Source organism: Catharus ustulatus, chromosome 3 (genome assembly GCF_009819885.2).
Source record: "Catharus ustulatus isolate bCatUst1 chromosome 3, bCatUst1.pri.v2, whole genome shotgun sequence".
Lineage (NCBI taxonomy): Eukaryota > Metazoa > Chordata > Aves > Passeriformes > Turdidae > Catharus > Catharus ustulatus.
Window position 1 is genome coordinate 90,010,384 of NC_046223.1, and position 23,602 is coordinate 90,033,985.

A 23,602-nucleotide genomic window follows, 5' to 3' on the forward strand; every position below is an offset into this window, starting at 1 on the left:
TTCTTTAGTTATAACTTTTCACCAGCCTAAATACCACCTCCTAAATCAGTGGAGTGGAGGTGAGAATTCTTGGAATGATGAGAGATCTGACTTTACAGTGTCTTCTAGAAAAGACTTGTCCTTTGAAACATTTTCTCTATAATATTAATCACTGCTATTCTTTTAACATGATGAAAGTAAGTAATTGGTTTTTATCTTACAAAGGCATAAGGGAAAGCTTTGGCACAAAGGGAGTGTAAAAAGGTACAGTAGATATAAGATTTTGTTCTAAACAATTTTGAAGAAAACTAGCACAGCACCAAAGAGTTTTAGAGGAATATAATACAATGGGTTAAGAAAATGCTTGCTCAAAGTAGAAAGAATAGATGGAAACCATTGTGTCTGCTCAGAGGGAAGGGTAGAATGGAGGAGGTTGCTAGATATGGGAAAAGAGACATGGTTGGTCAGTGATTTTTAAGAGCTGCTTTTTCATACTTCCACACTTTTATTTCATGGAATAGAATATTTTCTTCCCTCAGGGATGAAAGCGTTTTAGATTTCTTGATGTTCTGACTTCAACTTTGCAGCCAAAACTAACATTTTTTAATGGAAATGTATTTCTATTTAAAAGACATTTGCTGTAAAAAGTTGATTCTGATCTGCTCATGTGCAATCCAGTCATTCTGTAATCGCTTCTACAGGCAATACAGCTATAGGCAAGTTGTTGGTATTTATGTTTAAGATACAAATCCTTGTTATAAGGAATTTTTCCATTGGGATAAACAATAGCCTGGAGAAAAAGGCAAGAGAAGGAAACCATATTTCTAAAAAATTAAATAAAAATGGAAAGACAAAATCTAATACAAAAAGCCATAAGGCATTTGCAGTTAGCTCTTACTATGAAATCAACAGATATTGTGCATATTCATACACCCACGCACACTTAAACACACTTTCATATATTTTAAGATTTATCTTGCCTTACAGTAGGAGATCTTTAAAAGCAGAAATATATTAATATACTAAACAGAACCAGATAAAACTTTTAAAAAACCAATTCTTTAAATCTATTTGATTAACTTCTCCAATAACACCCATGATATTTGCCTTAAACATATCTGTTTGGTAGAAAAAGAAGAATAGACACATTTTTTCTTTTTCTTTTTTTTCCCCCTGGATTTATTACGGTTCAGTCACAATGCCATTTATTTCTCATTTAAGAGATAGCCCTATATCAAATCAAGACACTACCTAATGTTTCTATCCTACAAGAAAACAAAGCCTAGCCTGCTGAGCCATGAAAACCTTTGCAGTGAGAAGTTGAATATAAGCATATTTGCTGACAGCCTGAAGGAAGAAAGATTTATTCTGATTGCTTGATGTAGAACTAGGTGTCCAGGTTTCAGAATTACAGGAGTAAAGTTAGAAGGGATCACAGTGGGTTGTCTGGTCCAACTTTTCTTCTCAGGTAGGGTCATCCTAGAGCACAAGATTATGTCCAGATGGCTCTTGAATAGCTCTAGTGAGGGAGACTCCACACCCTCTCTGGACAGTCTGTGCCAGTGAAAGGTCACCGGCACAGTAAAGAAATTCTTCCTCATATTCAGGAGGAACTTCCTGTGCATCAGTTTCTGCCCTTTGCCTCTTGTCCTATTGCACCAAGAAGAGCTTGGCTACATCCTTCTGATACCCTCCCATTAGATATTCATGCAGATTGATGAGGTTCTCTCTCAGTTGTCCCTTCTCAAGACTGAACAGGCCCAGCTCCCTTAACCTTTCCTTGTAAGAGAGATGCTCCAATCCCTCAGTTATCTTTGTTGCCCTCCCCCAGACCTGCTCCAGGAGTTCCATGTCTGTCTCATCCTGAGGAGCCCAGACCTGGACACAGCAATCCAGATGTGGTCTCCCCAGGGACGAACAGATGAGCAGGATCACATCCCTCAACCTGCTGGCAATGATTTTCCTAATGCACCCCAGGACACCACTGGCCTTCTTGGCCACAAAGACAGTACTGGCTCATGAACAGCTTGTTGCCTCCCATTGTGCACACAATCACCACCAGTGTTGCTTTTGTGGGTGCCTGGCATGTGGCCAGTGTCAAAATACCCTCATCCCACTCCTGCCTAGTTCTTGGCCTTAAATTCACGCACAATTTTTCTCTACCTTCTACCCACTCAGCAGTGCAGGTGTACTGGGGCTGGCATCAGTTCCTCATATCTTGTCTCTGCCCCTCCTTAGAGGGAGGACTCCTCACATTTTTTCCCTATTCCCCTGCAGGGTTTCTTTCATGGGTATAATCCTCCATTAACTTCTCCAATGTGAGTTCTTCCCATGGGCTGTAGTTATCCACAAACTGTTGCAGCATGGCACCTTTCCAAAGGGTTCTGTGCTGCAAGAACAGATTGCTCCAGCATGGGGCCTTTCCATAGGGTTCCATCCTTCAATTACAGATTGCTCCAGTGCAGGTCCTCTGTGGGGTTGCAAGTCCTTCCAGCAAACCTGCTTCAGCATGAGCTCTGCTCTCCACAGGGGCACAGGTCCTGCCAAGAGCCTGCTCAAGGGCAGCGTTCCCACAGTCACAGCCTCCTTCAGGCACTCATCTGCTCTGGTCATCTGTGGGCTGCAGGTGTGTCTCTGCTCCAGCAAGGACCTCTGCGAGCTGCAGGGGCACAACTGCCTCACCATGCGTGCCAGACGGAAATACAAAAGGTTAATGCCTCAAAAAATTGGCCAATCACAAAAGCATTAGGTGCTTTTCTGAGGCCAGGTTTGTACCCTCCAACCAAAGGAATCAAGGAGAGTTCTTAGGTGTACGATGACAAAACCTCTAACCTGTGTAAGAACAGCCCTGATGCTGAAGAACTGTGCACCTATCACCAGAGGATGACCACCACAAACCAAACTTTGTTTAGCAGCAAGCTGGATTTTGAGTCAGATGGTTGAGAAGGCTAAGAAGCAGATCCTGCAAACGTGGGACAATACTTTTTACTATGCCAATATCCTCCCTTACACAGCTGGCTCAGGTGTAAAACTCCCCCTCCCCCGGGAAAGTATCAGGACATTCACATGTCAGCCTGAAGATGTTCATCCCTTCTGATGGGTCATAACTGATTCAACTAGGCTGTTGTGGCAGTGGTCATATCCTAGAAGATATAAATCAGACAAATTTCTGGGGCCTTCCACCAAAGGATTGTGCATGATCCACAGTGTTGCATAACAGTGTAAAACATCCTCAGGGGAAGTATGTGGGCATTCTCACCTGAAACTGAACGTATGTTAATCCACTGAACTTTTCAACTGCAGTTGCCTAGTTGTTCTGTTTTTTTCTCCCCTCTTCCTAACTGTGATGTCCCAGAGGTACCACCACTGTCCCGGATGGACTCAGTCTTGGTCAGTTTCAAACTGATCTTGAAAATTGGCTCTATCAGATGTAGAGGAAGTTTCTAGCAGCTTCTCACAAAAGCCACCCCTGTAGTTTCACCCTGCTACTAAAGCATTTCTACACAAACCCAATACACACAATTATCTTTGGATTAAATTTTAATGAAGGCCCTTTTCTCCACTAAACCTAGAAAACACTTAGTGTTTAATTTAATAATCTAAATATGTAATATTCAGAAAACAAGCTTAAATCAGTCCTGCTCTCTGATTCATCTTCCATGACGAGGTATTATAAAATATCTAGGCAGATCTGGAAATGGGTGACAAAATCTCCTCCCATGTGGTTATCCCAGTTAAAAGAAACGTGCTTTTTTTATCATATTTTCTATTTGCAAACTTCATGTAATACCCAAGAAACAACAATGTATAATAAATCACTCTACTCCAGCATGTACATGTGTGTGCATATATATATTTATATCTATATCTATGCATATGCATATACATTTAATATGCATATACATTTAATGAAATTGATTCTAGAATAGAGAATTAATTGTCACCAGAAAATAGGAAAAACCTAGTCCAGACAAGGTTACCAAGTAGAATCTGTCTGCCAAAATTACATTGACTAAGAGTAGAAATATTTTAACTTCCAATGTCATGTAGTACTGTAAGGCATGATTTTTACCACAAAAAAAAGCCCACTTAATTTAGGCATTTCAGTGGTTCTTGGGTAACTCTGGCAAGAGTTACTGATGCATGTTTGAGTGTTGCTATTTTCCTCAAATATTAATAGTAGTTAAAAAATTAGGGAACTTTGACAGCTTTTTATATTTGGCAACGAGAAATGTTAAGTAGCTTTAGCCTGAGAATATAAAATGGATATTTTTTTCTGTTTCAAGACATGCTGACAAACAAATTACCAATCTCCTTTCAATGAATATTATCTCTGTGATAAGATAAAACAAATGTTCACAATGGGAACACGAACATAAAAGCATTTGATGTATCCAGGTCTATATTTTCCCTCTCAATACTCTGACTTTTGGTTTCCTCGGATGCAGGCCAAATGTCAAAATACACTTCTATGAAAGGTCTTCTTCGGAACAGTCATTAAAAGATCTTTATATGACATCATAGACCTCTGTCTCTCTAAGTATGAGCTGACTGCTTTCCAGAATAAAATATTTTAATATATTTAATAACACTAGCCTCAGCAAATAAATTGTCTTTGTCTCAATATAGAGTTTATATATGAGTTCATTATACAGTGAAGGAGAAGATTAAACTAAGGTAATGAACTAATAGGATTGAATATCAAAAAGGTTACAGAATGGCCACTGAAGTCTGTGTTCAGAACAGCATATGAGAAATTTAGCTCAAGATGGATTCATAGCTTCATAGAAATTAATTAATAATATGAAAATAAAATAATGTCTATCTTAAGAACAAGAAGCAAGATCCATCAGTTATATATATTGTATCAAATCTAAGAATATGGTGAATAAAAAATATTGTAATTAAAAGGGAAAGGTAGTACAGTCTTAGAACCTCAAGGTCTTGAAGTTCATGAAATATCTTCTACTAAACTCTCACTCTTCTAGCATATTTATTAAAAAAAACCCCCAAAAAACCCCACCAAACCAAAATAAATCAGAAATGCTTGCTTTAAACTCATATAAGAACAATAAATAAACTTGGGCACTCATAAGCACTGGAACCAGAAACTAAAACAATGGTGATAGCAGTTGCATCCTAGAATTGAAACTACACACAAAGACCCTTCCAAATGGTGCATGGATTGTTTCCAATTTTATCTTTGCAGGCTTCCCAAAATGGATGCAGTTTTCTAACACCTCCAAATTTGCATACAGAACTGATAAATACTGGCCACAGTTTCAATATGTGCTGAGCTCTCACACAACCAGGACCATAACCAACCTTTTCTATTGCCCTGTAGAAGTTGGAGGGCCAGTCCTCAACCTTGTATATATGTAATGGCCCAGATATTCATCACCTACTATTTAAAGACACCTCAGAATAACACTATCCATGTTGATAAACTCCCACCTTCTACATACACCATGCCTGTCTGGTAGTTCTTTGCCTTCAGAACCTAGCACCCTGACCTTGCCTCTGATCTTTGACAATGTCTGGGCCCCAAAACATTTGCTGGAGTTTTGATGTGAGAACTACCGTCTTTAGCCATCTGACAGCTGTTTTCACAAAATACAATATATCATATAAAGTATAAGAAGGTATCTCTGAAGTTCTTCTAGTAAAACTTCATGCTCAAAGAATGCTGACTTCAGTGATACATTTGGTTGCTCAGATACTTACCCAGGAAAGTTTTCGCAATTTCCAAGTCTGGGAATTTCATAAACTCCTGGATGACTTTTAGCAACATCAATTAAATGAACTGCAACTTTACTAGTTTAAGATTGGCCATCAGAAGAAAACATTGTTGAAAGTTGTCCAAAAATGTATTCAGCTTATTCAGGAAGGGTAAGGATAATTTTTTTGAAACCGCGCCTTAAGAAAATCTATTTTATTCTCTGTTTTCTTAGATGAACCCATAGTAAAAGAATATAGTGCAAAAAAATGACCAAACTAAAATAATAGGAGGACTGAAAAAGAACAGAACAGAAAAGATACATTTTTATTTTATGGAGAAATGTAAATAAAATATATTTTTAAATGTCATGGGTTTTTTTAAAACAAAACAAGAACAAAACCAAAAAACAAACAAAATTAAGCAAACAAATAAATAGAACTCCGGCGAACACAAAAATTGCAATCAATAAAATAGCATGGACTAGGTATAAATAGAAGAAATCAGGGTTTTAGAAACTATGGAGTAGAGAAGGGGTTTTTTAAAATATATTGTTACAGTATTCTTGAGAATTAGCAGTATTTTTTTTTGGTATAGAGGAAGCTGACAACTGAATTAGAAATTACCACAATGAAACAAACTTGCATTTTCTCCAATTAAGATAAGAGTTCTGGTTCTTATATGTCCTGGTTTTCTGATATTGGAGAAGATCTACTAAGTCACTTTCAATTTTCCATTTCTGCCCTAGGTTGTAATTTGCATTTGAGAAAATACTTTTTCCCTGTATAAGGCTCTCCTTATTACTGCAATGGACTCTTTTGTCATTGTAACCAGGAGACAAGAGATATGCCAATAAACAATCAGAATAAAATAAATAAGAGATTACTACATCAAAGACAATTATTTAGTGGTGCTTTTTACTACGGATATGCCAAAGACCCAGATTTGTCTGTGTCACACATGTTGGTCTTTCTAAATACATTGTTTTAATACCCAGATGAGAATTAAACAATTACTGATTCACACGAGCGTTCCTTTGGCATTTGTATTGCTTCAGCTCTTAGCTATCTTTCAAATCCCCAGTAATACTCATATCTGGCTGACAGCTTACAGAATTCTTTTGGGATACACAGAGAAAAACAGAAAAGGATGATGAAAATTCAATCAACATAGATGCATTAGGATCAGACAGAACCTTCTAAGATCTACCCAGGTATTTTCAATTATTGGCATATACTGATTTCAACTATTGACTTTGGAAGGATATTTCAGATCTTACCCTGTTAATCATACAGAAATTGCAGGGGATTACAAAATAAAGACAGAAAAGATTTATAGGCTGGCCATTCAGATTTTTAGCAACTGGATATTTTCTAACTCTGTGTAAAATCTACCTTTAAAGATCTTCATAAGGCATTACTATCTCCCTACTGCCAAGACATCACTATCTCACTACTTCCTGATATTAACTACAAAAGTTCTTTCATTTTTTATTAATTATTCCACTATTCCATGAAATAATCAGTCCTTGTACATCATAACAGCTTTTAAATATTTGTAGAATGTCATGACCTACTTTGTCATCATCTACCTGTTAAAATTAGTTCTTTTAATCTTTACGCAGAAGTCAATATATTTCTTCTGTTCTTTCTAGTTAATTTTATAACATTTAACATTAGGCGAGAAGATTTTACCATTTTTCCATTACTTATTCAAAGCTAATATTATTCATAGCTATCATACTAACAAATGTTCAAATTTACAGAATCACAGAATCATTTAGGTCAGACAAGACCTTCAAAAACATGATGTTTAACCATTCACCCAGCATCATCAAGTCTACCAATAAAGCACATCTCTAAAGTCCACGTCTACATATCTTTTAAATACCTTGAGGGATGGGGACTCAATCACTTCCCCGGGAAGTGACAGCCCTGTCAGTGATGAAATCTTCTCTTGATATCCAAAGCCCTGGTACAACATGAAGACATTACCTCTTGTCCTGTTGCTTGTTACTCGGGAGACAAGACTGACCTCCAGCTCCCTACAACCTCTTTTCAGGTTATTTAGAGAGAGAGAGAGAGAGAGGTAAGTTCTTCTCTGAGATGCCTCTTCTCCGGGCTAAACAACCCCGGTTTCCTCAGCCACTCCTCATAGAATGTACCCTCTAGACCCTCACCAGCTTTGTTGTCTCTCTCTGAACACACTCCAGAACCTCAATGTCCTTCTGGTAATGAGGGGCCCGGAACTGAACACAGGATTTAAAGCGTGCCCTTAATAGTGCCAGGTATACAGGGGGACTAAAACTTCCCCAGTCCTGCTGGCTACACTATTTTTGAAACAGGCCAGGATGCCATTGGCCATTGGCAAGTGGACACACACTGGATCATGTTCAGCAGGCTGTTTACCAGCACCCCCAGAACTTTTCCGCCAGCCAACTTTCTAGACTCTGTCACCAGCCTGTAGAGAGTCAAGGCATTGTTGTGACCAAGTACTGAACTTGGTACTTGGTCTTGTTGAACCTCATTTTGTTGGCCTTGGCCCATCAATCCAGCCTGCCCAGATCCTTTTCTGCCCTCCAAATTAAAACTCCCACCCACCTTGGTGTCTTGTTGTAAAACCCAGAAGCATTTGCAGGAACTGAATGTTTCTATGTAGGAATATGAGACAAAAATTCCATAAACGTGGTAGCATTCAACGAGAGAGGAAAAGACTCACAAATTAAAACAACAAAAGAAATTTTGGCATTGGCTATGCTTCAATGAAATTCAAGTCCCGATATGTAAATTATTGATTAAAATCTATGAATAAAATTGCATGAAGGAAAATACAGTTAAAAACCTTAACTAAATTGCTCAATAAATTCCAATTCGCATAGTGTATTTAATAATGTCTTTGGTTCTAATAGAAAAAGGAAAACAGAATTGAAATGTTGTGTGCATTTTCAAACATCCATATCCCCATTTTACTTGGTCACCTTTGTCATTCTTTACAGTCTCAACTAACCTAATCTATGTAAAGGTATTTTTTTTTAATTCCACGATCAAATCAATTGTCCACTATTTATTCATTTTAATTCTTCTTTCCATAAAATAAGAAAATTGTTCACATGCTTTTTGGGACTCAGGTTTGAAGAATAAGTTCTTAGCTATTATAATTCAATAACATATTAACAGAATATTTGGGGAAAGTGAGGTATTATTTAACATATATTTTGGAGTGAAATAACACTCCAAAATGAATAGGCAGGATGAAGGGTAGAAGGGATTTTTCTATCTTATGATTTTTTTTTAGTTCTAAGAAATTTAGACCTTTATAAAAGGGATGCTTACAACTTTCTCCAAAGTAGCTTTACAAAATCCCATAGAAAACTGAGATATATGACCTGCTGCAAAGTTTTCCTTAATGCCAAAAATTCGGTAATTTTTAAGTGGAAAATTTTTAGCCTATTAAATATAATATATATCCCACTAGCTCCTGGCTAAGTCTTCTCTATCATTGTTTATAGACTTTAGTGAACATGATAGAATTTGTGCATTCAAAATCTCTTAATCTTGGCCAAGTGTTCTAACAGATACTTCCTTAAGAATGAGAATATTTTATACACAGTGAGTAGTTTCTTCTTACTTTCACTTCAGTTCCTTAGTTCAGTTTTCTATGTTTGATACAAAAGAAATATTTAAATCTTTTTCAGTTCCACAGGGAGAAAATCAAAAAGTATAATTTAAAAAAAACCCCCAAAAACCTGTATCAATAGGAAAATGTGACTAGACACAGATTTTCAGGCTATTTAAAATATGTTTTCCAGACACAGTAAGTAGTCTGCTTATGGGCACCTGCCTGAATAAAGGGAGAAACCATTCTGGATCGTTAGAGTGTCCCAGAGGAATCCTAAAGGATTTTTCTCTGTCAGTGAAGGAACAGGGTCAGAGACAAGGTTCTCCTTAATGGTTTTTGGGTCCTTCCATTTTCCCTCACCTTAATTCTCTGTAACCTTACCATCATACAGCTGTTGTTCTTTATTTTTATATATATTTTTAAGAACTAGTGGGTCAGGGTAGATTACTTGGAAAAAGAGATTAATAGATATATATCCATTTTGCAGTTCTGTTAATGTATACAGAGAATTTCTTATAGCTTCAGAAAATTGTACTTGTAAGATTTGAGTCTGAGACTAGTGGATTGATTTAATTAGAAAGAAATTGATTCAACTTCCTCCATTAATGTTGTTATTAAAAACCTCTTGGCATTGTCCAAAAGAATCACTTCATTATGCTGAAAGTAACATACCGTCATTATTTTGAGTAATATTGACTAGAAAGAAGGATTTCTCTTTTAAAAAATTCTCCATAGGAACATAATGGAATCATTGAATCACAGAATTGCCTGGGTTGGAAGGGACCTTGAAGATCATCTAGTTCCAACTCCACATCAGGGGCAGGGACACCTCCTACTAGATCAAATTTGTCAGAGCTCCATCCAACCTGGACTTGAACATTTGGGATGGGACATCCCCTTCGCTGGGCAACCTGTTCCAGTACCCTCACAGTACAGAATTTTCTAATATCTAATCTAAATCTATTCTCTTTCAGTTTGACTCCATTGCCCCTTGTCCTATCACTACATGCTCTTGTAAAAGTCCTTTTCCATCTTCTTTGTAGACTTTCTTATAGGACTGAAAGGCTGCAATTTAGTCATCCTAAAGTTTTCTCTTTTCCAAGCTGAACAAACATAATTCTGTCAGCCTTTCCTCATAGGAAAATTAATAAACTCCATCCTTTTAACCATTTTTTGTCCCTCCTCTGGATTTGATAGTGCAGGTCTATGGGCTGGGGACCCCGGAACTGGATGCAGTTCTCAAGGTGGGTCTCACAAGGCACAAGGGCAGAGCAGAGGGGCAGAATCCCCTCCCTCACTCTGCTGCCCACACTGCTTTGGGTGCAGCCCAAGATAAGTTTGGCTTTCTGGGTTGCAAAGACACATTGCCAGGTCATGTCCAGCCTCTCATCCATCAGGACCCCCAAGATCTTCTTGGCAGGGCTGCTCTGGATCTGTTCATATCCCATGGATACCAGTGTTTCTCTGATCCAAGTGCAGCACCTTAGTATGAGATTACCATGGGTCCACTTCTGGAGCTTGTCCATGTCTCTCTGGATGGTGTCCCATCCTTTGGTTGTGCCAAATGCCCCATTCAGCTTGGAGTCATTGCAAATTTGATGAGGGAACACTTGATCTCTTCATATATGTCATTATTGAAAATACTAAATGAGCTGTTCCATCGTTGCACAAATTTCTGAGTGTCACCAATTGTCCTTGATACACATTTATGAGTGCTGTAGGAAAGAACTATGTGGAAGAGAATATATATGCGCTTTCAATAGTTATAATATTTTCCATTGCATTTTCAACGTTGGTGTTGTGTTTGCTACCATATGCCATATCCAAACAAGAGTCAGACAAGTTACCTGTAGTGTCAGTCTCATGCCCTTCCAGTAGAAGAAGCTGGAGGATGGCTTTATAAGGACTGGCATTACTGACCACTTGGAAATTTTACCCAAGAAATCTTTTTATTGCCTACTCCTTCTTATACATTTTTTCTTACTGAGATCCCCAGAGGGAAGAGGCAGAAAGGAGAGGATGGGTGAATACACAAAGCATAAAACAAGTGTGGAAAGGAAGAAGCATTGACTAAAAGGAAGAATAACAGTGATATTCCTGTATGTTAAATGGTGTCTGTGATCTCAAATAAGAAAAAAACTATATGTGAAAGGGAGCAAACGAGGTCATTAAGTGAGGTCATTCTCTCATACAAAATCGAGTATGTGCTGCTTGTTTTGGAGTATGGTCATACTTCATTTTTGTTTGTCATTCACTAGTAATAGAAAATTACACTTTGAAACTTTAGTTTCTAGAAGACATCCACCTGTTAATTGCTTGCTATAAAAATATGAGGCAGAGGACAAAGTGTTAATATATAAAACTCAGGAAGCTGAAGATTTTAATTTTAAATTTTTTCAGGATTAAATTTTTATTTTGAAGGGCAGATTTTGTTAAAAAGAAATTGTATAATTTTCTTAAGAATATCAAATAAGGCAGAATATTCATTCAGATTTCAGGGGGTGATGAAATAACTATGTATTCCTATAAATGACACTGGATTTGATCTAAAATTATAGAATCATAAATGAATTGTTTTATTTGTAAATTGAACTTTCTACTTTAACAGAGAGATCATTTTTGGCTACAGGGATATAGAAATATTGTGCAGATATATAATTTGACATGTAACATTGGCATCAAACTCCATGTATTGCACCTATTTTTTCACAATATCAAAAATTCCATTTCCTTGCTCTCTTGATAATCTAAAGCATTAAGAAGATACTTTAAAATATAGTCCTCAAAGAACTTGGCCAAAATATGACTCAATAATAACTTTTAAATCATTGTAATTCACTGGGCTGGAAATAGAAACTTCAGACAGTGTCATAGTTCATATTCCGCTCTTCTCAATCACTGTAATAAAGTTCAAAGTCATATTGCTTCCATGTATCTTAACCAAATCAAGCCTCGAAAATGAATACTGTTTTTTCTAAGGAAAATAGAAAACATTTAGCAAATATTTTAAAAATTTAATAGAAGAAACTCCAAAGAATATTTAATATTTCAAAACATGCTGTGAATTTGTTGACAGATTGACTATTGACCTAATTTTTAACCAAAGAAATCTGTAAAAGAAAACAATATGGTAACAGAGTGTTCAGCAATCTGTGACATTTTTTTCTTTCTTAACATTTATAAGAACAATTTATAAAGAACTGAGACTACAAGGATGTTAACAGCATGTGTGCTCAATTTTTAGAGATTTCTTTATTAAAAAACAACATGCAAGGTAAATCAGTCTTTTTAAAAATATATGCATTTAAAAATAACAAACATCTAAGAGTTATGAGGGGTTTGCATTTTGTTTTGGATTTTATTTACATAGATTTATATATATACATGTTTATTTCAAATGAGTTAGCTGCATGCAATCTGGATAGATAATAAACATATTTTTAGAATTCAGTGAAAGATTAAGAAATAAAGTTGGATCTCAATGGAAATCTGTCACATTCCAATAGCTAATGATGAGGCACATTATCAAAGAGATATCTGAAAGATACTTTCTTTAACACATATATAAACATACATATATTTGTACATACATATATTTATGTTTTTGAAGTAAATTAAAGTGTATTTTCTGTTTTATTTTTTTTTCAAAGGTTCCACACTTATATTTCTTTTACTGTCAATCATGTTAGCATATTCAATAAGAGGAAACTTGTAGCTAGACATTTGAAGGTCTGACAGACTCAAACTGTAAAAAAATACAGTAATTTCACGATTATAAGCCGCACCATTTTGACTAAAATTTTGGTCCGAACCCAAAGTGCGGCTTATAATCAGGTGTGTCTTATATATGGACAAAGAACAAAAAGTTGCTGTTTTAGTTTGGAGGACAGGTGTCTGCTGAGAAAGGCAGGAGCTTCTCTTTTAAATGGAGAATATAAACCTCCTCTCTCCAAATTATTATAATTTGGAAATCAAGGGGCTTTCAGGCAAAAATATGGGAATTAGGAATAAGAGTTCTTTTCTAGGGAAATTAAAATAGAAATACAGTACTATAAAGAAACAAACTCCAAACCCTGACAAAGTCAGAGTACAACCTGACACCCCGTCAGGCAGGGTGTTGGCAGCAGTCCCATTAAATGGTGGCTGCATCCTCCTGCAGTGACAGATGTGATTCAGTTGAAGCAGTGCTCCTGTACAAGGTGCAGTTTCCCTCTGGAGCTCCAGTGGTGATGTGGAGAAATCCGATTTTCCACTGGAGTCCAGTGGAGAAAGGGGCTCCCTTAGTGTCCCAAAGCCTTGGTAAGAAATGTTGGGCTCTTTCCCCTGGCTGGAGCAACTTTCAATGGGATGCAGTAATTTTATCAGTCACACAGTGGGACTCAATGGGCCATTAGCAGACAATGACTGGCTGGAGGAAGGATGGGTTGTGAAAAGATAAAGAACAATGCTCTGCCTGGTTTCAATGGATGGCCCATTAGCACATTATCTGCCATTGAGATAAGAATCACTGTCCCCACCCTCAACAGATGGTGATAGAATAGATACCTTTTATCACACTCTGTATTGTAACGTGCGGCTTATAATCAGGTGCGGCTTATGTATGGACAAAAAACCAAAAAGTTGCTGAAACCCAGAAGTGCGGCTTATACTCAGTGCGGCTTATAATCGTGAAATTACTGTATCTTTTTTTAGTAGGGCCCTACAATTTTTTTCTACTTTTATCATGTGTCATTTAACTGTCAAACCCGCCAGATGTTCTCATGTCACCTATGTTGTAAATTTTAGAAGGTTTTCCAGTGTGGTTTTTGCTGAAATTATATAAACAAAAAATCTATTTTAGAAGGAAATTTAAGTTTTGGACAAGATATGGCAATTTAGCCTGCAACCCCTTAACCTTTACATTTACTCTATCTCCCATTCCTGGTTTGACATTAAAGAAGTGAAATTCTTATTAGAGTTCGCAAAACATTTGACTTGATATTAAACTGCAAAAGTTTACCCTTTTAGGAAACCTGAAATTTTCCATTAAATTTGTATTTTAGAAATGTAAACGTGTGCGAAAATATTATAGTCAATACCAAAGTCACCTTTTTCATTCAGTGACCACATTTTTTTCCTCATTCTAATCTTCCCATGTTTCTTGGATAATTTGAGACAATCATGCTTGTGAATACTCCTTTTTTGAAATGATGTAGCTATGCTTACAGCACATTTAATGGGATACTGAGAAATTTTGACTTACATTGTTGTTAAACATGAATTCAAGATTTTTTTTTTTAAATGCCATTATCAAGGAAAAAACCATAATAAAATTGTGAAAATAATTACTTTGCATGGTAGTAATAAATGTTAAGCAGTCAGGGACGTAATCCAGTTTTGGAGCATTCATTGAAGACCTTTCACTGTGGTATATTATACCAATTATTAAAGGAGACTCTAAAGGTAGAGATTTAACTAAAACCTGTAATGATAGGACACGGGGCAATTATTTTAAACATGGGTTTAGATTAGGTATAAGGATGACATTTTTTACAATGAGAATAGTGAGACACTGTAACAGGTTGCCCAGAAAAATTGTGCATGCCTCACTCCTGGAAATGTTCAAGGTCATGTTGGATGGGACTTTGACTATGGAGACCTAAGTGGAAGATATCCCTATCCATGGCAGAGATTAAAACGAGACGATCTTCAAGGTGTCTTCCAACTCATAATTTTCTATGATTTTATGATTCTGATGAGCTTCTTTTTTTCTAGCAACTTGTTTGTATTAAAACATACACCTACGTGGCTGGCTTTACAGGTTTCAATTACTGAGAAATTTCTCTACAGTATTCATATACATATTTATGCCAAATATCCTGCACAGTTTGAGAATTTTATGTCCATTTTCACCACCTTAGGTTTCCCATGTGTCTTTGTGTAGCATCACTGTGTGGCTAGGAAAGACTCCCTGAGAGATGGGAACTTTCTCTACAGTGTTCACATACATATTTATCCCCAATATCCTACACAGTCTGAGAAAGAAATAAAAGAGATTGTTTCTGGTTTTGTGACAGTAGAACAGAATCTTTCCATCCTCCTATTCCCCATCAGAGACTTACATCTAATAACTTAAAAAATAAAGTCTTTACTTCTGCAATGGAAATTTTTGGGGGCCAGGAATTCAGGGACTTCTTCCAGCTAACAAAAAGTAGGTAGCTGAAGCAGAGTGGGACTGGTTTCTGTTATCAACCATGTGCAGGAAAAACCCCCACTGAGCAGTGCCGTAACCTTCCGTCTCTGAAACTCAGTAAATTTAATTTTATGCCCATTTTCACTACCTCAGCTTTCCCATGTGTTTTTGTGTAGCATCACTGTGTAGCTAGGGAAGACTCTCTGAGAGATGAGAACTCCTGAATTTTCATTAAGTTCTATTACTGCAGTTTTTCATTTTCTGCAGTTAATCCTGATGCTTAAAGCAAGATTGAGTGGATGTAGGAATCTTTTTAGATTTAGCCCTCTGTTTGGAGCTAGCATTTATGTGGCTTAAAATACTCCCTTTCATTCTTCGCCAGAAATTATTTTCATGTTGTCATGCTTATATATATAATTTTTTTTCAAGTTCCTACCTTGAATTTCTTTATAAGTATGCTACATCTGCAGCCCCTTTTCTTCGTGTACTCATTCAACATTACTTCATTCAAAAGTATTCTCTCTCCTGAATTCTTTACTATTAATACTCTTTCTCACCTTCTAAACAGTGATGCACTTCTGTACACCAGTGAAACTTAACTGCTATAGACTGCACATATCCTTGTAAATCATATTTCATATGGAGGAGAAGCTAACCACACAGTATCTCATCATGTTCTGAGTGCAGCTAAGGTGAAAAATGTGATTCTTTAATTTTGACAAAAACATTTCAAATTCACTTTCCCAGCTGTTTTAAACCCAATTATAATATTTCCTGATCAGTTTTACAAACTGATTTCACACCCATTAAAGTTCATTTCAGGGAGGTTATGGATAATCCATATCACTCAGCAAGTCATGAATCATATAATTATGCTGTCCCTTCAGAAACCGGGTAGCTCCACACAGACTGAGCACTATAACTGGTCCTCCTGTTGATGCCTTAAATCCTTGGACTATACTCAGACATTGCATCAGACAATATTAGTTGTGCTCAGTTGAAAGCCTCCCAGACAGTATGTTAATAGCAACAGAATGGGTAAGGTAAAATTTTCCAGACACGTGTTTTTCAAGACTCTTGTCATCAGATTCATGCTCTGATATTATTTTACTTATATAAATCTACATTTTAAATCAAAACACTGACTTTCGATCTAATATTTCATAAGCAGAGAAATCAATAAAGAATAAAAGGATAATCTACTAGAACAAAGGAAACAAGGCAGTGGAAGGTTTAAACGGCACAAATGAAAATAATGAAAAAGATGAAAATAGGAAGATATTTAAAGCATCTTCATTAGTTCAGATACAAGCAAGCTACCCAGGAAAGACAAATTTCAGAAAAAATTGCTTGGTTTGATATAGAATTCGTGAAGAAAAATGCAATTACTTGTAACATACTACCAGACTGGATGTCCTAATAATTTCTTATGACCTTAGATTCTTTTATTTTACCGATCTATTACTAAATTAAATACTTGATTAATTAGTGGTAAACTCTTACATTTCAACACACAGATAAATTCTTTGCAATATGCAGTTTTTTATAAGGTTGTGTCTTCAGTATGAAGTATATTGGTTGCTGCACAAATAATATGGATCATTATACTAATTGTGAATATTTTTTTTCTTTTCAGCTTATTGTCTCCTCTATCATTATAACACTATGTTGAAAGGTGTGTGGAGGGTTGTATGTGCGTGTATACATCTGTACACAGAGGTAAATTCATTGGGTAGTAAAAATGATTCAAAGTTGATAAACTTCAAATGTTTGAGAAAGTATAGTGCCCCAAAAGCATTACTTGCAATTTGGAAAATGCAGAAGAGAATAAAGAGAAATTAAACTTTTGAAGTATGGAATATTACAAAATCAATTTCGTTACACAGCAGCAATGCTTATTTTCACATCACTACATTAAAACAAGCAAACATGTTCAGCTTAACTGGTCCTTCCACTCTAGTATATTTTCTATGTCCTTCTTGTCATTTTTAACAAAATCAGACAGCTTAACTTTCAGTATTTCCTCAAAAGAATGGGAGATGAAATCCTTCTTATTTCAAATATTGTCACACAATCGTGTGATGACTCATGAACAAAAACCAGTGTTGTTTTTTTTCCAGAGCATATGGCATTTTTCAACATACTTGGTTTAAACTTTGTATAATCAATGAAACCAGAAATTGGAAAAGGTAATTCAGTTTTTTTTTCCTTCTGTAGACAGAGACACTGTATTCTGGGATTTTTCCGTATGTCATCCGAATTACCTCAAAGAGGTTCTCACAGTCTGACTAACAAGCAATTACTGGGCTGTTGCTCCTCTGGCAGCCAAAGGTACAAATCAGCACCCTTTTTTCCCAATGAAGTAAGAAGAATTTTGGAGGTGCTTATCCAACAATAGCCTGATCTAATCTTCCATAAGTAGCTGTTAGTCAGTCTCTCAGTCCTACCACTCAAAGACCTGGGCAGATTCTTTTGAAAGACACGATTTTATCATACTTATGAGCTTTCTTTGGCCTGAGATCTGCTGAGAATCAAAGGATCTTTGAAAATTTTCCAGACAGTTGTCTGTGATTTTACCATTGTGGGCAGCAGCTTTTGCAATGTGGGCATCTGGAGATGGTGGGATAATATTTGTTTGCAGTAAATAAACAATATTAATACAAATAATAATTTTAAGTTGAGGAGAAAAAAAAAAGGAAAAGAAAAAGAAAGAAGAAATATTCCAGATTCATTGCTCAAATAAACACCAAATTTACTTTTAAGCCCAAATATACAATTAGCTCGATGTGGCAAAAGATTGGAGGGGGAGAAGTGGTGACAAAAATATTTGTTTTCTTTAGCTAAAACTGAAACAAATTTTGAAGTGACTGGTCTTCTTGACAATAACCATAATAATTTGACATCACATTTAAACAATTTACTCAGAAACTTAATTTTTTTATTGAAAATGTTTCGACCAAGGCATTTAGTCCACTAATGTTACTGATATAATTTGAAGGCACCATCCATTTTACATTTTAACACATCTCATTATCTGATTATGTGAGATTTCTTCCTTTTAAACACTTTTGACTAAATTTTTCTATAATTCCTACTTGAAATCTTATTCTATAATAGTGAAACACTTACAATTCTTTAATTTTTTGCATTATATTTTTTTCAAGTTTTTTAAACACTATTCCTGTGCTTTGGAAGCAATGCCAAAAAAGAAAGATTATGATAAAAAAATAATATAATTAATTAGAGCTAAACTTCATTTTTTTTTTTCTGTTGCAGACTTTAACTGAAAAGATTCAAAGTCTATGAGCAACTGAACAAACTCTTTTTCTTTCTTGTCATAGCATGGAAAAAGTAACGGAAATTACAGATTTTGAGATACTGTATTGATAAATAACTTGATTGACTAGGTTTCTATCAATTCATTGACTGGAATTCTGTCAAAGTCCTCCTTTATTAATCCCCTTAAATAAATGTATATTCTGAATTATTTATAACATTTGCCAAATAGTTCCATCATTTTCTCAAAATAGCTTTCATCTTGTATAAATTGAACAAGAGCAAGCAGACATTACTAACAGTTTCTGAATTTTATTTCTGCATCTTTATTTACTTTCAAGATGTCATTGAAATTTTAAAGTATTAAAACACTGAAATTGTTCATAGGTGGAGCTAGCAATAAATGATACAATTAATTATCTTCCTTTAAAATATTGTAAAAAGTAAATGGGTTTTAAATTATACTTTTTTTTTTAACGAAATAAAGACTTCTTTCATCACCTGGCAAGCCACCAACATCACAATTCCTATTCAAAAACCTTCATCCCCTTCTATGCTTTCCTACTGCAGTTTCCGCCTGCTTTCTGGGTTACTGGCAAGCATGACATCAGCTCTGTGGGGCAGGGGTGGTGAAAGACTAAGGCTGTTCTCTGAAGTACTTTTACAACAGTAAACTTTTACAACAGACACTGACAAATCAGTTTTAACCACTGTAAATACTTGCTCACATATACTTGCGGGAGTGTTCTAAATATTAGAATGTAAATCATTTCTGTTGAAAGTAAAAAATTCCTTCAGTCTTCCTCGGAGAATTTGATTTTGTTCTCTGTCCATAAAAGAAAAGTGTCTATAGCTTGGTATTGAAGATGAAGTTAATTCTCCTTCTGTGTTTCAACAGCCACTTCCACACTTCCACATATTTGTTCAGTTTTCATTTTTGAGAATATTTTTGCAATTAGAAAACATACCTACAACTACTGCTTTTGTTTTTTGTTTTTTTTTTTTTTTTTTTTTTGGAAAATAAGCTCCATTATTTTAATTTAAATTCCTTGTTAATAAATCCAATTCAAAATACTTCTGTAGTTTCAAATTTGGCCTAGAAATTACAGTGTTTTGTCCATTTTTTCAAATTTTTTTCCAGATAGATAATTTTTAATATTTTGAAATAGGTTTTCAGTGCAGAGAAGGTTCCTTAGCTAATTTTGTCTACTAATGGAGCTAAATGAATGGCTCAGAAGAGACTGTGGTATTAAGAAAAAGCACACATTGCCCTTCATGAAGGTTAGCCACTAATGCGTACTTCATTGACACCTTGTGTGCAAAATATTCACCTTTTAGTTGTCTTTGCATTGTTCATGACATTGCAAAACTCTCTGGATGTGAAGTGTCCATCACAAAAAAAAAAAAAAATAAAATCTACTGCTAGTTCATTTCATAAGTGTCTTTTGTACTTTTTAAAAGATGCATGCATATATGCGTGTAAAATAATGCTAAAATATTAGTCATCAGAGAGCACTCATTTATAAATCTCATAGAGAATTGACTTGAATTTCTTAATTTTTCTTTCTGCTTTCTGATTCTTTTATGGCTGGAAAGCTTCAGCGATAAACAATAACTATCTCTTGCTATCTAATTCTCTCCTGCTTCTCTTTCTTTGTTCATGGAGTATAGTGTTTTTAATAAATCAATTCACAATGAGAGTGAATTATTTCAAGTTTTTGATGATTTTTCTAGTTTGCAGAGAAAACAGATGGCTAGCAGTTATGGTCCCATGGTCCGCTTTCGGCTATTCATTGGTGCAGGAGAGAGAAAAAAGGAGGAAAGTACTGGCAGCCAGGATCCCTCAAGCAAAAAGCACTTCCAGGAGGGTGAGTCAGAGCACCTGAGGGAGGCAAGCAGAGTGCTTATCATCTCTCTCATTTATTACCTGAGAGGCTGATGGCAGATGGAGTGAGACAACATAGGTCTCCTGTAGGGCTAGATAAGGAAACAAGATCATTGATTGCTATGTACAAAAGCACAATAAAGAAACCAGTGGAAAAACTGCCTGGAAGCAAAATAAGAAAATGCATAAAACAGCAATAAAAACAATAAGACCAATAACAATAATAAGCAATCAGGCATCATAGAGCTGTGAAACTTCAACCTCTCTGCTCTTTTGTCTCATAATACGAGGTGACAAAAAAAACAACAAAATTTTTTTTATTAAATATAGCTTGTGGTTTTAACATCAAGAGCTTCCCTTCCACAAGTCTTACATTGCCCTCCTAATAGATTCCAGGGTGCTAGGGAAAAACAGGTGTTCAACAATCTGTGGCATATGGAGTTTCTACTCCTTGGCTTTAATTTACTTCTGTTCCCTTCTCTGTAAATTGCACTGTGATATACATTACCTGCTTTCCCTTTGAGTAAACATGGGATAGTTATAAAACAAGTTTTTTCTTTTCCTTTTTTTTTCCAACTTTTTCAACGTTAACAATGCAGAATATTCTGGTGGCAAAAGAGAAGCTGTGTAAAATATATTGCAAATCAAAAGGAATGTTTCAATTTTGCTTTGTGTCAATGCTAAGCAAACCTACATAAAAACTTAAATTTTGCATGTTTCTACAGACTATGGAATGAATCTGCAGAACTTGAAAGAATGGGACTAGTTAAAGATTCAACTAATATACTACTTGTTGGCCTACTTTTCAGTACCTCTGTTATTGTTTAAAGTTATACTATCTATCTTGAAAATTCTTTTGCCTAGTTTGAAACTATAAAAGAGTACTATTTTGAAAGTTCAAAGCAAATCAGCCAAGCTGCCTTCATCTTGTAGGGCAGCAAAAATGTAACATGTTTCTGCTTCAATTTACACATTCATTATGTTAATTCTTTGAAGTTATTTTGGGAGGAATGTGTTAGCAACCTTCACTGAAACATATTCTGTTTCATGCGTGCATGTATTCATGTTCATGCATATTTGTTCAGGGAAAAAAAATCATATATGCTTTAAAATAAACTTGTCCTCATTTGGCCAACTGGTTTTGCTTTTTTTTTTCCTTGCAGCTCTGTGGATTTTGCTATCAAATGGTAGTGAGATTGGTTATTTTGGACAATCAAGTATTCTCACTCCCCAAATCTGAAGATGTCTCATTATAATAGAAATATATTCACTATAGCTGACATCATGGATAATTCATTAATTCTGATTTTAGTTTGTATACCTCTTTCTTTTTTCACATTTTTGCTGATGGTCATATGACTTGGTCATATGACCAAGTCTGGATTAATCACAGAATCACAGGATCAATGAGGTTGGAAAAGAATTTGGAGATCATTGAGTCCAACCTAGCACTAGCTTATCAACTGAACCATGGCACTGAGTGCCACATCCAGTTTGTTTTTGAACACTTCCAGGGGCAGTGACTCCACCATTTCTCTGGGTAGCCCATTCCAATGCTCAACCACACTTCCTGTAAAGAACTGTTTTTTTCTAATATCTAGCCTAAACTTCCACTGGTTCAACTTAAGACTGTGTCCTCTTTTTCTGTCACTGGCTGCCTGGGAGAACGGACTGATCCCCACCTAGCTACAACCTCATTTCAGGGAGTTGTAGAGAGGGATAAGGTCTCCCCTGAGTCTCCTTTTCTCCAGGCTGAACACCCCCAGCTCCCTCAGCCATTCTTCATAGGTCTTGTGTTTTAGACCCCTTCACCAGCCTTGTCGCCCTTCTCTGGGTATGTCCGGGCATCTCAACATCCTTCCTAAATCAGGGGGCCCAGAACTGGGAACAGCACTTGAACTGCAGCCTCAACAGTGCTGAGTACAGGGGAAGAATGGCTTCCTGCTGGCCACACTATTCCTGATACAAGCCAGGATGCCATTGGCCTTCCTGGCCACCTGGGAACACTACTGCCAAATAATTATACATGTCTGTATTTTCTCTTTGGTGCTGGAGTTTGCATTATTAAACTCTCACACTCCACTACTCGGAAGCCATGTCAAAACTATGTGATGTTAAGAGTTATTATGCAATACTATCCCTCAAAGCATGCCCAGGCATGACCTGGGAAGTACTAGTTGTCCCTGACCAAATGGCCAAATGCAGCAGTAGTTTAATGGCACGGGTTTTTTTGTCTTCCAGTACTTTGTGATGGACCTGACCCAGTCAAATAAACCAGCATAGGTGTAACCTGTATATAACCCCCCTCCCAGGGATTCACTTGGCTGTGATACAAAGCCTGGGTTTAATAGAGAACAGCTGTGCAACCTTGGCTGAGATTTCTGAGAAAACTGCTAAGCAGTTGGAAAGAGACATCAGAAAGCGCATAAGCCGTAAGCCATTCAAGGTAAGAAAGGTAAAATTTCAGACAGAGACAAGACTATTGAGACTGGGTAGTTAGTAGATCAAGGATTCAGGAGGGAAAACACTGATATGAAAGGGTAAAAAGTCCTAGGCAAAAACCAGGGAATTGAAAAATAGCAACTTGGCAAAGTAAAAAGAGCAGTACAATTCCATATGTAACAGCAATTATCCCTTATTCATCTTGTTGATGAGGGAGTGAACAACAGAGACTTATTAGGTGTCTTACCATGAGCAGTGAATTTATTAATGCTTAACCTGTTGATCCTCATTATCTGTTGTTTGTGTTAGTCTATAAGCTATTGTTTTGGTCTTTAAAATGGCATATCAAAAAATACTCTGAGTTGGAAGAGACCCACAAGGATCATCAAATCTGATTCCCTGCCTTGCACAAGTCCACCCCTAAGAGTCACACAATGTGCCTGAGAGCAATGTCCAGATGCTTCTTGTACTCTGTCACGTTGGTGCTGTGACCACTTCCCTGGGAGCCTCTTCT